The sequence below is a fragment of the Sinocyclocheilus grahami genome, unplaced genomic scaffold (assembly GCF_001515645.1).
Source record: "Sinocyclocheilus grahami isolate Dianchi unplaced genomic scaffold, SAMN03320097.WGS_v1.1 scaffold87.1, whole genome shotgun sequence".
Classification (NCBI taxonomy): domain Eukaryota; kingdom Metazoa; phylum Chordata; class Actinopteri; order Cypriniformes; family Cyprinidae; genus Sinocyclocheilus; species Sinocyclocheilus grahami.
Window position 1 is genome coordinate 1,801,208 of NW_015505266.1, and position 15,008 is coordinate 1,816,215.

The 15,008-nt window shown below is 34.8% G+C and overlaps 1 long non-coding RNA gene across 1 annotated transcript in view; it reads left to right on the top strand.

The window, feature by feature from the left end:
- The first annotated feature begins 408 nt into the window (after positions 1 to 408).
- The window catches only part of LOC107586960 (uncharacterized), a 70,009-nt gene continuing 55,409 nt past the window's right edge, over positions 409 to 15,008 (top strand). Inside the window, exon 1 of the long non-coding RNA XR_001609419.1 lies at positions 409 to 515. This is a non-coding gene — a long non-coding RNA (uncharacterized lncRNA). The remainder of the gene's footprint in view (positions 516 to 15,008) is intronic.

The window sequence follows — 15,008 nt, forward strand, 5'->3', positions numbered from 1 at the left end:
ACATTAATAATAGTTTAACCATGACATTTGTAGTAAAACTGTGGTTTTACAAATAGTAATCAATACACCAAAAAACATAGTTAGTACTGTTTTACTGTAATAAACCCATGGTTAATTTTCGTGAGGGAAAACTCGAAGAAAAAAATTGCGAGGAAAAAAGGTCTGAAATGTGAGATATAGGCTAGACACATAACTGCTAGAAGGAAAGTCAAAAATTTAAGATAAAAATTTACCTTTTTTACCTTTTTCATTCAGATTCAAGAGACAGCCTTGGTCAACCAAAACATCAAACATGTCATTTTCCAATCACAGCAAAGAGGAAGTAGCCATACAGTACATCCAACCAATGAAAACGCTCCCTCAAAGCCCGCGCTCGAATGCTATTGGTCGTGTCGCCAAACTCTAATAGGCGGTATAAATTGCGCTACCAATGCGAAAGCTGCTCTGAATGGATTTGTTTATTTTTTTTTATCAGATTCTATGCCAGCTTCGCATTCAAATTTGATTGAAATCAGGTAAGAGTCGAGCGTGATTAACTCGCTTTGTATAATGACTATGTAGACTTTCAAAACAATAATCTAGGAGGTCATATTTCAGGTAGGATGCTGCCTATGTAGGGAAAAGACATCAAGGCAGTTCACTAGGTTTTGAAACAGTGATTCTTCCCAAGGAATGTCTCGGAAGTGTTAGAAATGTCACTTCCCATTCCGTGCCCCCATAACCCAGACCAAACACACACACACACACACACACACACAAGATGCAGGATCAATAGGTGCTGTCTGCAAAGCTTTGTTCTGTAAATCCTGAGGCTGAGAGAATCAGTCATGCACAGCTGCAGAATATAGACAGCGAGGAAACAGACAATAGCCACTGTGTGTATGTGTGTAGATTTGTGTGATCAAAACCTCTGAACACAAAGCAGAACAGCTACCTGTACAATTAAACGCTCACAAAGACTTCCAAAGGCAGCTGACGAGCGGTACAGTTTACATTGCTCATGAGTGCGTGTTTATTGTGCGCATTTTGTATTAGTACTGGGAGTTATAACATCAAAGATGCGCGCGGTCGATCCCTCGGCCTCAAAGCTCATCCTGCAGTCGCATACAACATTTAATTAAATGATTTTCTTTTGAAATGATTGAAGAAAACACGGTTTGATAACTTTTTGATCTTAAAACTGGAATATTGAAATTAGTTTTCTGTATCTACATGGAGGTGTGCCTATGGGCGAGACTTCCGGTTCATTAGCCGCTATAGGGAAGAGAAGAAAAACAAAGTGCAGTAAACCGTAAAACTGTTTGCGTTACAAACCAGTGTGTTCATAATTAAGATAATACATTAATATGGTAAGACACACCAATCTGCAATATCATGCAACAAAATGACCGCTCATTTAGTACATCAAAAAAAGCTGGAAGCGAATGAGACCGGAAGCAGGTGGATAGATCTAAAAAAATATAAAGCGCTGCTTTCTGGAATACTTGAATCTGATTGTTCAAGCATACTGCTGTCAGATATTTACATAAAATGACGCTAAACTACATAATTCACTGTTATCACAGGCAACTGATTTCCGAGTTTCATGTCTCTCATATTGCTCTGTGCTTGTTCTTCTTACATAATAAACAACTGTTTCAAATAAAAGCAATCTGGAAGCTGCTGGTTTTAGCTGGTCTCCCAGCCTGGCTGAGCTGGTCAAGCTGGTTTTAGCTGGTCGTTCAGCTGGTCTACTGGCCTGATGGCTAAGACTAGCCTAACCAGCTAAAGAAGTGGTCAGAACCTCTCTAAAAACCAGCTAAGGCTGGTTTTAGCAGTTTTTCTTCAGCAGGGTAGTGATAATGTGCAGTCAGTGACCGGCCATTATCGCAAACAAAACTCTTCAGAGTAGGAATGGCAATCAAAAGGAAATGGTTTGATTCATTAAAGGGGTCATAGAATGCTACATGCACTTCTACAAGTTGTTTGAACTGAAATGTGTGTTGGCAGTGTGTGCACACAACCACCCTATAATGATAAAAATCCACCCGGTGTTTTTTTTTTTTTTTTTAAATCTCGTTAAATGTTTTCCCCTTTCTCAAATCGAGCCGATCTCAGATGACTGTCTGTTTGACGTCACACACAGGCAGTGAAGTCGGTGGAGAGCAACTGCGCTCGACTGCACAATCCGACACAGCCGCCTCGCTGTCGCAAGCGTTTTTTGGCACACGTCAGCATGACATCAGAGCAAGTTGGATGTAACTTGGACACTTTTCTAACCGGCATGCATCTCGCGGTGATCGGTTCTGCGCAGATTTTGCTCATCCCAAACAAGCCTATTCATTCAGGAATCGGATCGCACTAGTTGTACTGTGTGTTTTTGAATCAGCAGGATCAAGAATCATTCATTCAGGAATCAAACTACCGGTCGCAGTGTAGGTTTTTGATAAGAACGCATAATAAAAATCTATCGTTTTGTGATTAGACTGGTGGTGCTTTATATTTTCCGTCAAAACTCTTATCAGAGTAGGCTATTTTTATTAGTACTGTATTTCGTTTGCATCAGTGGAAAACTTAAAGCACGCGTGATAATTAATGTAACATAAATTAAAGTTCTTGGCTTCTAACTCTACTTCAGAGTCATGCGACGCCTCTCTTCCTCACATTGTGATTTATTTTGAGTTAATGACTAACTGGCTGACTACATGATCCATTCCGTGAGTCATTGCTTGTGTTTATATATCCCTGACTGAAGACAACACTTTATTTCACGCTGGTAAACACACACTGTAGATTACAGAGGATGAAGGACACCATCATTAGCTCACACACAATGGTAAATGTTCTCACAGTGGGCAGTCAGTTGACCATATGCTGAAGCCTCTGCCTTTTGCTCTGGCCACACACACATTCACTCTCACTCTTCATCTCTGCCATCTGCTCTGCTCTTTGGCCTCTGTGTGTGAGAGATGTTCACATGTAGGAGGCTGACACACACCTGTCCTGCTACATTAGCATTGTGAGTCAACCCAGTCATACTGCTTCACGCATCATTTAATTTCCATTCGATTGTTCATTTTGTAATTTTAATAAGGAGTCTAATTATGCTTCGAATGTGCATTCAGAAAACACAGTTTGCATTTGAGTATGTTTGTGTGTGTGTGTGTGTGTGTGTGTGGTCTCCATCTTAAAGGTCATGCTAATTTGGTTAAGTGTGAGTTTGTGTGAAACATGTCTTTCTGTTTGCTGATCAAAATAAAAATATATATGGTAGGCCTAATTTTAACACTGAAACGAATTGTCATAATTTATTCATAAAAAGTTAAATTGTTTCATACAGAAAGTATACATGCATCTAATTTAATATATTATATTATTATTATTACACTGCTGTTCAAAAAGTTTTTTAAGAATGTTTCTTTTGCTCATCAGGGATGAAGTTATTTGATCAAAAATACAGAAAAAACAGTAATATTGTGAAATATTATTACAATTTAAAATAATTTTCTATTTTAATATACTGTGAAATATAGTTTATTCCGGTGATGCAAAACTGAATTTTCAGCATCATTACTTTAGTGTTCAGTGTCACATGATCCTTCAGAAATCATTCTAATATGATGATTTATTATCAATGTTGGAAACATTATTTTTTGGGACCTGTGATACGTTTTTTCTTTGATAAATATAAAGAGTTAAAAAGAACAGTATTTATTCAAAATATAAATATTTTCTAACATTTTAGGTATTTACCATCACTATTTATTAATTTAACACATCCTTGCTGGAAAATCTAAATTTCTTTCAGGACAAAATTACTGACCCCAAACGTTTGAACGGTAGTGTAGGCTATATTATTACAAAATATTACTATTTTAAATAAAGGCTGTTCTTTTTTACTTTTCATCAAAGAATCTTGAAAAAAGTATCACAGGATCCAAAAAAATATTAAGCCGCAAAAACTGTTTCCAATATTGATAATAAATTATCATATTAGAATGATTTCTGAAGGATCATGTGACACTGAAGACTGGAGTTAGGAAGCTGAAAATTCAGCTTTGCATCACAGAAATACATTGTTTTAAAGTATATTAAAATAGTAAACCATTATTTTTAAATTGCGATAATATTTCATAATATATTTTTCTGTATTTTTGCTATCTTTGCAGCTTTGATGAGCATAAGAGATTTCTTTAAAATCACAAAATTTGAATGGTAGTGTATATATATATATATATATATATATATTAGAATCAATTTAAGAATAATGATAACTTTGCTAAAATTTTTTTTAAAAAAGATAAATTGGGGTTGTCAGTCGATTAAATTTTTTTATCTAATTAATTGCAGGGTGCTGCGATTAATTAATCGCGAACTAAATTTGGCTGTGAAAATACCCCCAAAAGATAATTTAAAGCTATTATTGTGTTAAATGTTTAGGCTACAACAGCATAACAGTAAGTATGAAAGATAGAAGATAATTTGAGAAACATCTCAGTATTTTTTTTGTTCATGCAATGAAAGTCACTGGTAACCAAAACAGCTTTGTTACCAACAGTATTCCATATACCTTTGTTGTGCAAAAGAAAGTAAGTCAATCAGGTTTGAAACAACATGAGGGTGAATAAATGATGACAGAATTATTTATTTATTTATTTTTGATGAACTAACCCTTTAATGTTTTTTTTTTAATTGATTTATTTATTAATAAATGAAATGATAAAACTAAAACTACCAGCAGGTGGCGGTAAATGTCTTTGAGTCGATTTGTTCAAACGGCTGATTCATTCAGGAATGAAGTAAACAGTTAATGCAAAATTTCCACTATATACATAATTATCACAAACAAATCTTAACAGTCTTAAAGTAATTTTTTTTCAAAGGTATTTTCTAATAATTTCTCAAAAGTAAAATGAATAGTTAAAGAAGTTATTTTGATTTTAAGAAATTGCAAGGTTTTTTAGGATAAGTTTGATGTAGTTCATTATTATTATTATTATTATTATTATTTATTCCAAAAAATTTGCAAATGTTATTTATTAAGGATACGTTTTGGTGTAGTTTGTAGTCCTAAATATTTTAATTAATTATTTTAATTAATAAATATTGTTTTAATAATATACATTGTTCCTGTAGTTTGATTTTATTTTTTAATTAAACATAAGGTTTAAGGTAGTTTGTATTCATTATAATTAATTATTTTTATTATTAATAAATACTATTTTCATTTATTTTATTTTATTTCATTTCATAATATACATTCCTGTAGCTTGAAAAGTAGAGCATAGTGATAGCATCGCCAAGGTCATTGTTTTTTTTTTATTGTTAATTAAAGCATGAACTGAAAAAAAGCTCATGTTAAAGGCACAAGATGTCATTTTTCGCCGCTAGAGGGTGCATATTCAAAACAAACAAAGAAACAAAGGCGTATATTGATGACACTGAGTGTGGAATCATGGGAGTTGTCGTCTTCATCCTCACAGCCGACGGAATCCGACGGGACTCGAGCAGAAATCATGTTCATGGATGAGCTAATGATTTATTAACGTAGTAGAATGAAGCAGGGTGAGTCTGAAAGCCATCGAAGCTAAACGAGGCTGCTGAAGGAGTGTGACACACGGCTCGAAAGCAGCAGAGCTTTTATTATGCCACAGTCGATCGCTTCCGCCCTTTACGGTCGTGCGTATGTGGGGTAAAGCAGCGCTGTTTTATCTAAATGCATTAATGTTAATTTAAAAATGTCAAGTTCTCATTTAGATACACTGGATAGATAAGTTAAGTAGTTAGATAGTCATTGCGAGATAAACATGTGGCTCTTAAAGGTCATGCTAATTTTGCGATGACTGAACATTAAGCCTTTGGGGGATCGAACCGTGTATGTTTGTGTCTTGCTATTAGCTGATGTGACCGTGTGTAATTATCTGAGAGGTTTTCTTTACCCTTCTGTACAAAACAAATTAATTTCCGAGGTCGAATGTTGGAATAAATGGCGTGTGCGTGTGATAATACCAGTCGCTTTTCACTAATGACTCAATTAGCAAGGAGTCTCTTATCATAATGGGTTCGGTGTAGAGAGAGAGATTGTCCAAGAAACAAAGAATTCCCAGGGCGAATATCACAAAGCCTGTCAAGAACATGTCCGGGGTCATATTTCATACCAAAAACATAAGAGAAAAATAAATAATTATATTTTGCTTAAAGAAAACTGTTGACTATTATGAGGTTTTGGCATTGTGATATTATTTTTGTAATAATTAAGCATATTTTTTCTCTAAATTCTCACAGTATTATTGTAGTATTATTTAAATATGTTTATAGTATTTATTAATATTTTGAATGAGATTTTATTTTTATTTTTATATTTTCAGTTTTCTTTTTAGTTTGTCGTTTTGTTATGTGCTTTTATTTATTTTTGACATGTTTTGGCTGTAATATATTTAGTTTTAACAATTTTTTTCAATTTTATTTCAGTATTGCAATAAAATAAAATACTGAATTCTCATTACCATAATGTAATTGTAATGTAATGTAATATCATATCCATAAAGTGTATATATATATATATCTCTCCAAAACAATAGTATTTGTTGTACTAATTTAAAGATTCTAATTTGTAATACATTTTATTTTAATGTTTGTATATAATAAAATGTGTCATTGAATATTTATATTTTATTTAATTTCAGCTGTATTTCATTTAATGAAAGTTATTTTTGAAATAGTTTATAAAACACTGAATTTTTATTACCATAATGTAAAATATCATTCTCATATTAACCGCAATGCAATACAAAAACTATAATATATAAATATATAAAATCATATATAAATTCATAAAAGTATTTATACATCCTAGTAGTATTTGCTTTACTGCTTCCAATTAATGTAGTATATTTTATGTGAATATATATTTAATTTAATTTAACCGTGCCTTGCGAAATTATTCATACCCCTTAATTTACTTCACGTTTTGTTGTTGCATGTTAAACTACTTTAAATGACTTTTTTCCCCCACATCAATCTACACTCCATACACCATAATGACAAAGCAAAAACAGAACTGTTACTACTTTGTACATTTATTAAAAAAAACGTAAATAAGTACATTGCATAAGTATTAACAAAATATTTAGCTGAAGCACCTTAACAGCTTCAAGTATTTTTGGGTATGATACGACAAGCTTTGCACATCAGCATTTGGCAATTATCTGTCGTTCTTCTCCTCGTCTCTTCACCTCTCAAGTTGTCAGGATGGATGAGGGCAGATGCACATTTTCAGGTTTCTCCAGAAATATTTGATTGGGTTCAAGTCCAGGCTGTGGCTGGGCCACTCAAGGACATTTATAGAGTTGTCTATAAGCCACTCTTGCTGTGTGTTTAGGGTCACATATGATCATGGAGCTCAACTAGAGTCACCATCATGTTCTTGGTCACCACTCAAACCAAAGCCCTTCTCCATCAATTGCTCAGTTTGGCCAGCTCTAGGAAGAGTTCTAGTTGTTTCAAATGTCTTCCATTAAAGGGTTAGTTCACCCAAAACCTCATACGTCATCCGCCCGGAGCTGCTTCCGTTTACAACATTGAGCGCAAGCTAGATTAAATTGATTATTACGTTTTAAATATGGTAGTTATTTTTCTTACAAAACGCATCGATTCGCTACAGGAGGACTTTGTTCACCCCCCGGAGCCGTGTGAGACACTTTTTTTATGGATGGGTGCTTTTTATTTAACTTCTTTTGGACTGATGCATGCAACACCTGCTGACTGCCATTAAACAGCTTGAAAGATCAAAGACAATTTTCAACTACGACTGGATTCGTTTGAAAGAAGAAAGTCATATACACCTAGTATGCAGTGAGGGTGAGTAATTTATGAGCTAATTTTCATTTTTGGGTGAACTAACCCTTTAAGTGTAACAGAGACTACATGCTTCTGTGAACCTTCAATGAAGCAGAATTTTTTTCTGAACTCTGTCCCAGATGTGTGGCTTGATGCAAACCTGTTTCTGAGCTTTACAGGCAGTTCTTTTGACCTCAGGGCTTGGTTTTTGCTCTGATATGCATTTTACAACATTGAGCGCAAGCTAGATTAAATTGATTATTACGTTTTAAATATGGTAGTTATTTTTCTTACAAAACGCATCGATTCGCTACAGGAGGACTTTGTTCACCCCCCGGAGCCGTGTGAGACACTTTTTTTATGGATGGGTGCTTTTTATTTAACTTCTTTTGGACTGATGCATGCAACACCTGCTGACTGCCATTAAACAGCTTGAAAGATCAAAGACAATTTTCAACTCCGACTGGATTCGTTTGAAAGAAGAAAGTCATATACACCTAGTATGCAGTGAGGGTGAGTAATTTATGAGCTAATTTTCATTTTTGGGTGAACTAACCCTTTAAGTGTAACAGAGACTACATGCTTCTGTGAACCTTCAATGAAGCAGAATTTTTTTCTGAACTCTGTCCCAGATGTGTGGCTTGATGCAAACCTGTTTCTGAGCTTTACAGGCAGTTCTTTTGACCTCAGGGCTTGGTTTTTGCTCTGATATGCATTTTCAGTTGCTAGACGTTTTATTAAGATGTGTGTGCCGTTCCAAATCATACCCATTCAATTGAATTTGCCACAGGTTAACTTCATTTGAAGGTGTAGTAACATCTACAAGCAATATGAATGCTCCTGGGCAAAATTTTAACTGTCCCAGATAAGGGTGTGAATACTTATGCAATGGAATCGTTTAAGTTTATTTATTATTTAAATACATTTTATTATTTATTTTTAATACATTTGCAAAGATGTTAAAAACGTGTTTTTTGCTTTGTCATTATGGTGTATGTAGTGTAGAATGATGTGGCGGAAAAAGTAATTTAAAGCAATTTAACATAAGGCAGCAACATAAAAAATGAAGGGGTTTGAGTGTGTGTGTGTGTGTGTGTGTGTGTGTGTGTGTGTGTGTGTGTATGTATGTGTATATATATATATATATATATATACAGTATATGTATGTCAGTATTATTTCATAAAATAAAAACAATGTTCTCATAATAAAAGTAATGCAAAAAACTATAATGTATAAATAAATATTAAAGTATTAAGACATCCCAGTAGTACTTGTTGTAATGCTTTCAATTAATGTATTTTAATATTTTATTTTAATTGATATTTAATTCAAAAAAATCAGGATTGAGAGTAATGTTAATTTTGCAAACTGTAAAATAAATACATTTTGGGTTGAAATGGTTAATTTCCGTAAAAATGGTTCTACAATGCCTAAAATCTTAACGGTCTCAAAATGGTCTTTTTACAAATATAATTTCTTCTTTTTAATAGAGACTTTCTGTTGAAATGATGCATGTTTTCCCACACACCCCAGTGAGGAGTGATAGACCAAAATGCAGCAACAGAGACTCACTCTGGTCATTATCAGTCCATCAGCCAGCTGTCTCCAACAATATTCACCATATTCACCTTCACTGTGTCTGTCTGTCGGCCCACCTGTCTGCCTGCTGCAGACGAGCCCGTCTCTCCCCCGCTAATGAATAGGTCCAGCCCAATAATGGACTCTTTAGAAAACGCTGTCAGTGTGAAGAGCTGTTTGGGTGTGCTCATGTGACCCTGTAGGGCACGAAAAAGGAGCCCTGTGCATCCAAAGAGTGCTTTCACATTTAATCCATTCATTAAGCACGGAATGGTGTAATTATGCTGTGTGTTAACCATGGATGAAGATCAGACTCTGTGTGTGTGTGTGTGTGTGTGCGGGGGGCGAGAGAGAGAGACGTTTGTTTCTGGTGCTGTGAGGGGAACAAAACAGACGGTCATGAATATATAATAATGTTTATTGTTATTAAAAATCAGGCTTACAAGGGAAATGTCTGCGGATGGGAATAATTCAAGACAAACATTCCAACTTTCAAGATTCGGGGAGGAATTTGCGAAGAACCAACTGATAACATTGTTAATTTGCGCATGCATTGTTTAGTACTAAAGGAATTATGCAAATCAGAGGACGACGCAAAAAGAATGATTTTTTTGCAGGGCGCAATTTGTGATCCCAATGCCATTTTGGAGTGCTGAATTGCTTTAAAAATTAAAGTGTGGGTGAATGAGAGAATAAGACGCAGGAATTGTGTTGAAGTATTGTAAATGTTCAAAAAAATTCAATGGTAAATCAGTCGACTTTTGTGGTGTCTACCTTTGTTTTATTTCATTGAACAAAAATATTTTTTGTTAGTTAACAATATTATGGCTGAATTGTCATTACAGTAATGTAAAAATATATTCTCATTATTGTCATACAAAAACTATAAAAAGATATGAAATTATACAGTATATACGTCCATTTAGTATTTGTTTTACTGTTTGTTTACATTTTATTTTAATAAATTAAATGTAAAAAACACAATAATGTGAATTTTGCAAAAAATCTAATAAATGTACTATTTGCAATGAAAACAATGTCACAATTTAAAACATCTTAAAAGTTTTAAAACTTTTAAACTTGTCTTATTTTTAATTGTTACTTTCTGGTGAAATGACGCACATTTTGACACTTTTTAAAAATTTTTTTAGGTAGAACTAAAGATGATAATATGTCTTTAAATGTAGAGTTCACACAAACATTTAAATAAAAGTTTTTTTTTTCTTTTGTACAAATGTTTTTATTTTGATATCATGTCGTAAAGTCTTTTAATTTTTAAAATGTTTTGCTTCATTTTGTTGTTAATCAATTAGGGTTTTGCCTTGTTCTTTGTTGTGCGTTAAATGTGTGATTTCCAGCCGTTTTGGTAAGTTTTCTCTGAATTAAGTACTTTTGCTTTTGTTTACACTATATTGTAGGATTAGCTATCGTATTACTTGCTATTATCATAGACATATAAATACCTAGACACCTCATTGGCCGCTGGATCGTACGTCAACGTTGCCGCCATCTTGGTGCGGGCATCTTTTCCATCATTCTCATAAGTGGACTCGAGAAAATGCCTCAGTCGTTAATTATTATAAAAATGTTATACTACTGTAAATATATTATTTACTGTTACATCTTACTTTATACTATATTACACATATATTTGTTGAACTGTTGTTGTACCAAATCACATATGTGTTTTCATAAAGCCATCAGTTATCTTTGTTATTGACGGTTTTAGAGTATGTACCTGTAAATAATTGCATCAGTTTAGTGCTATAAAAATATAGATAGGATACTGCCAGTGTGATTTGTATTTGTCAGTTTGTTCCATTTCTCAATTTTGGTAAATTATTACTTAAGATGGGCATTTGTTTTCCCAGTATTTCAAAGGGAGCGAGGTATGTTCTGACCTGAAGCACAAGAAAAGCTAAAATGGTGAGGTTAAACACAGAAAATACTTTTTGAGAAGATTTAATTTACACAAGTGTGAGCTTTTGTAATGCCTTAGTTAAATTGATTAAATATCTCATTTAACTATCGGGATTTTAAGTATCTGGATTTTTTTTGTACACCACGTCGATCATAAACCACTGATATCAGTTGATAAAAACAAACGTTATCATATTTTTATACAGAAAAACCTCAGCTCTCCCTGTTCGTTGCATTTGTTTACAGGGAACTCTTGCCCGCACCAATATGGCGGACGCGTTGACTTTTCGCAGCAACGGACCAAAACGGCCAATGAGGCGTCTAGGTATTTATATGTCTATGGCTATTATTATGTTTTTTTAATCTCAGTTGTAGCGCTCTAATGTCATTCTTGCTTGCGTTTTAATGCACTACACCAGGTTTGACTTTATTGTTGTCATATTTCATTGGTTCGTTTGTGTGTCTCATTATTGACTGCAAACCGTGATTGTGTTGTCTTGATGTACTGCGTTTAAATTGAATGAGATTTTGTATTTTTATCCTTTGAATTTTTAAATTATCATTAGCATTAGCTAATTATTTGACTTTAAACCAGTACTGCTATTATGGGCGGTGCATTGAAACACATCAACACAGGGTATGGCCAATCGGGGCACAGAGAATTCTTTGAGTGGGTGGAGTCTGGAACACTAATGGAACATGAGCAGTGATTTCATTAACCCAGGACAGATTTAATTAACCCTGGACTGATTTTATTAGCTAAACAGTATTAAAGACATAGGAAGGGGATCTTTTTCACTCTCTCTGCCAATCATAGCCATCATCAGCCTCTGTTCTCTGAAGAAAAACCCTTTCAGATAAGTTTATTCAGTTTATGAATGGCTGCCATCATGGTTTGATACGGTACGGTTTGACAGAGAAAGAAAGAGCAGTTATGGCACAAAATAGTGCTTATAACAGAATAACAAAAATGTGAGATTAAGTGTTTCCACTGTAAAATGTTGGTTGTTTACCTCAGGAAGTTACACTAACAATCTTGATATTTTAAAAAAAAATGTTTCAGGTATTATTTAAAAAATAACTTGTTTATGTTTAATAGGGCTTAAGGCCCGTTCACACCAAGCACGATAACTATAAAGATAACGATAAAGATAAAGTTCTAAAAATCGTTCTCAATATTAAAGAATAGCATAGTTCACACCATAACTATAACGATAACTAAACAGAGGAACTATATCGTTGTGATCACTTTCAAAACGATTTTTTTTCCCAGCTGATGAACGATAAAACACTGACAGCCAATCAGAATCCATCCTGCTGTAACGAGCTCAAGAATTTAAAGCGGCAGACGCATGTGCGCTTAGAATAAACAGACGATATCGTTTGCTGGTGTGGACGCTAATATCGTTATCTTTATAGTTAACTTTATAGTTATCGTTCTTGGTGTGAATGGGGCTTTAATATTGATTTATTTTCATCTTTATTTTTGAGAAATGTTCTGAGCTGTTTAGCTCAGGAGGTATTACTAAATATCTTAATTTTTTTTTATTTGAAAATTTATTAAAATTATTTTCAATTAAAATTCAATTTTTATATTTTCATATATAAATGTGTACAATTATTTAAAAAACTTAAAAAATGAATAAAGAATTATTTTTATCACTTACATTTAAAATTCTATAACCATCTTATTGCTTTAAAGAAAATAACTTGACACTGCTTTGTACCCTATGCATAGAAATCGCCCCATACCTCTCATTAACAAACATAATCATCATGTTTAAGCTCTTCCAATTAACAAACACAATCATCTTGTTTAACCTTTTGTTTTTGCAAATATGGATCTGAATCATCTACATCTTTCTCAGCTGTGAGCTCTTCCCTCTAGACAGCAGAATATGTTATGTGTTAAAGGGTTAAATACGGTTTTAATTGTGATGCTAATGTGCTCTGAGATGGGAGAGATTATTACGCCCTCAGGGACAGAGATGGAGGAACGGAGGAGAAGAGCCGAGCGATCTGAGGCGGGAGGGATCCGGTCGGGGTATTTTAATGAGTGCACCTGAAATAAACAAAGAGATATCAGATTTGTCCGTGACATGCTTGCAATATCCCCTTATGCCAACAATGACAGCAACTCTCTGGGAGCGTTCGGACTCAGACTGGTGAATCCCATATTATCGGGCAGGAGCCAACCGGGATGCCATGTGGGCTCAAATCCGAGCTGTCGCAGGGTCTTATCAGCTCCCGCCAGCCGCTAATCAATAATCTGATAGCGTCTCTGACATGATTGCATCTAAATTGGAGACATCTCCCTCTCCTTTTCTGAGACAAACGCTGTTTTTTTTTTTATTTTGATGTCTGCAATAGGGGATTTTTGGGTTTAACCCTCTGTTTGTTTTATGGTTTTTGGCAGTATTGTTGCAAATCCTCAGAGCCAAAGAAAACGGGATGGATTAGGAGCGAATTCTGGCTCGCTGTGGTCCAGATGTGTTTGGGAATGGTTGGTCGGGGAGCCTCTGCAAGATGTTGGGCAATTTTGGAGAAAATTAGAAATAAGCAAGAGGGTTTGTTGACCTCATTTTTGCGGATGTTGAGTTCCACCCTGATACAGACACATTTTTTGTGGTCGGCTCAGCAGAAGAACTCCCAATGTTTCATTTTCACCCCGTTAGTTCACTGCTGAGCTATTAGCTTGCCGTTAAAAGAGGGAATTTGAAGATAAAAAACAGGGATTTAAGCTTTTAAATTCTACAATCTTAAGGGTTATGTACCTCTGAAAACCTTTGGGAACAGGCCTGAATTTGTCTTTGCATGTCAAATGCTGCCTTTTTCCATTGCTGGAGTGCAGATTGTGGTGCCAGATTCTGATGGGATTGGTTCTGGGCTGGAAAAATCACTTCTGTTCTCCTAAAACCTGCTGGTCTTAATCCAGAGGCTGGTATGTTACAGGTTGAAGGTGGGATGATGTCCAAACCAAGTCTACAGAACAACCTTGTCTGGCAAAACTGCATAGCATCCCCTCAGAAGTTAGAAAGCCTTAACTGCATAGCAACATACTAAAACCATTCTGAAAACTGTAAAAACTGCATAGCGACTTATTAAAACTACTCCAAAAACCTTAACAACCACACAGCAATGCAGTAAAACCACTCCAAAGAAACTTAACCAAATAGCAATGCACTAAAACCACTCAGAACACCTTAGCAACCTTAGTCACATAGCAACATGTGAAAACCTTAACAACTGCAGAGCAACATACTAAATCCACTCTGAAAACCTTAACAACTGCATAGCAATATTCTAAAAACAGAAAAATGTATTATTAACCATTCAGCCAAATTTGAATGATAAAAAAATCAGCTAAGTACATAAAATAAGTTATCGAAATCTTGAAAAAATGGGTGGTATCCTCTGCTCTCAAACGCTGGCGGCGTGTCCGCTGTCTGGGCTAAAACCACGCCCACTCGCGGGAAAGCTGCCGCCTCTTAACTGCCTGAATGGATGCTCATAGCAGCTTAATTGGATTTATAAAGCCATACATATTTGCCCATACATATTTGCTCCGGTGCGTCATCGACAGTTATTATAGTGTTAGGGGAGGGGCCATGATCGGTGGGTTCAGTGCATCTTCGAGCCACCGTTTTAGCCCTGCCCAAAAACTCCTGAACACAGAATTGGTGAAAACCTG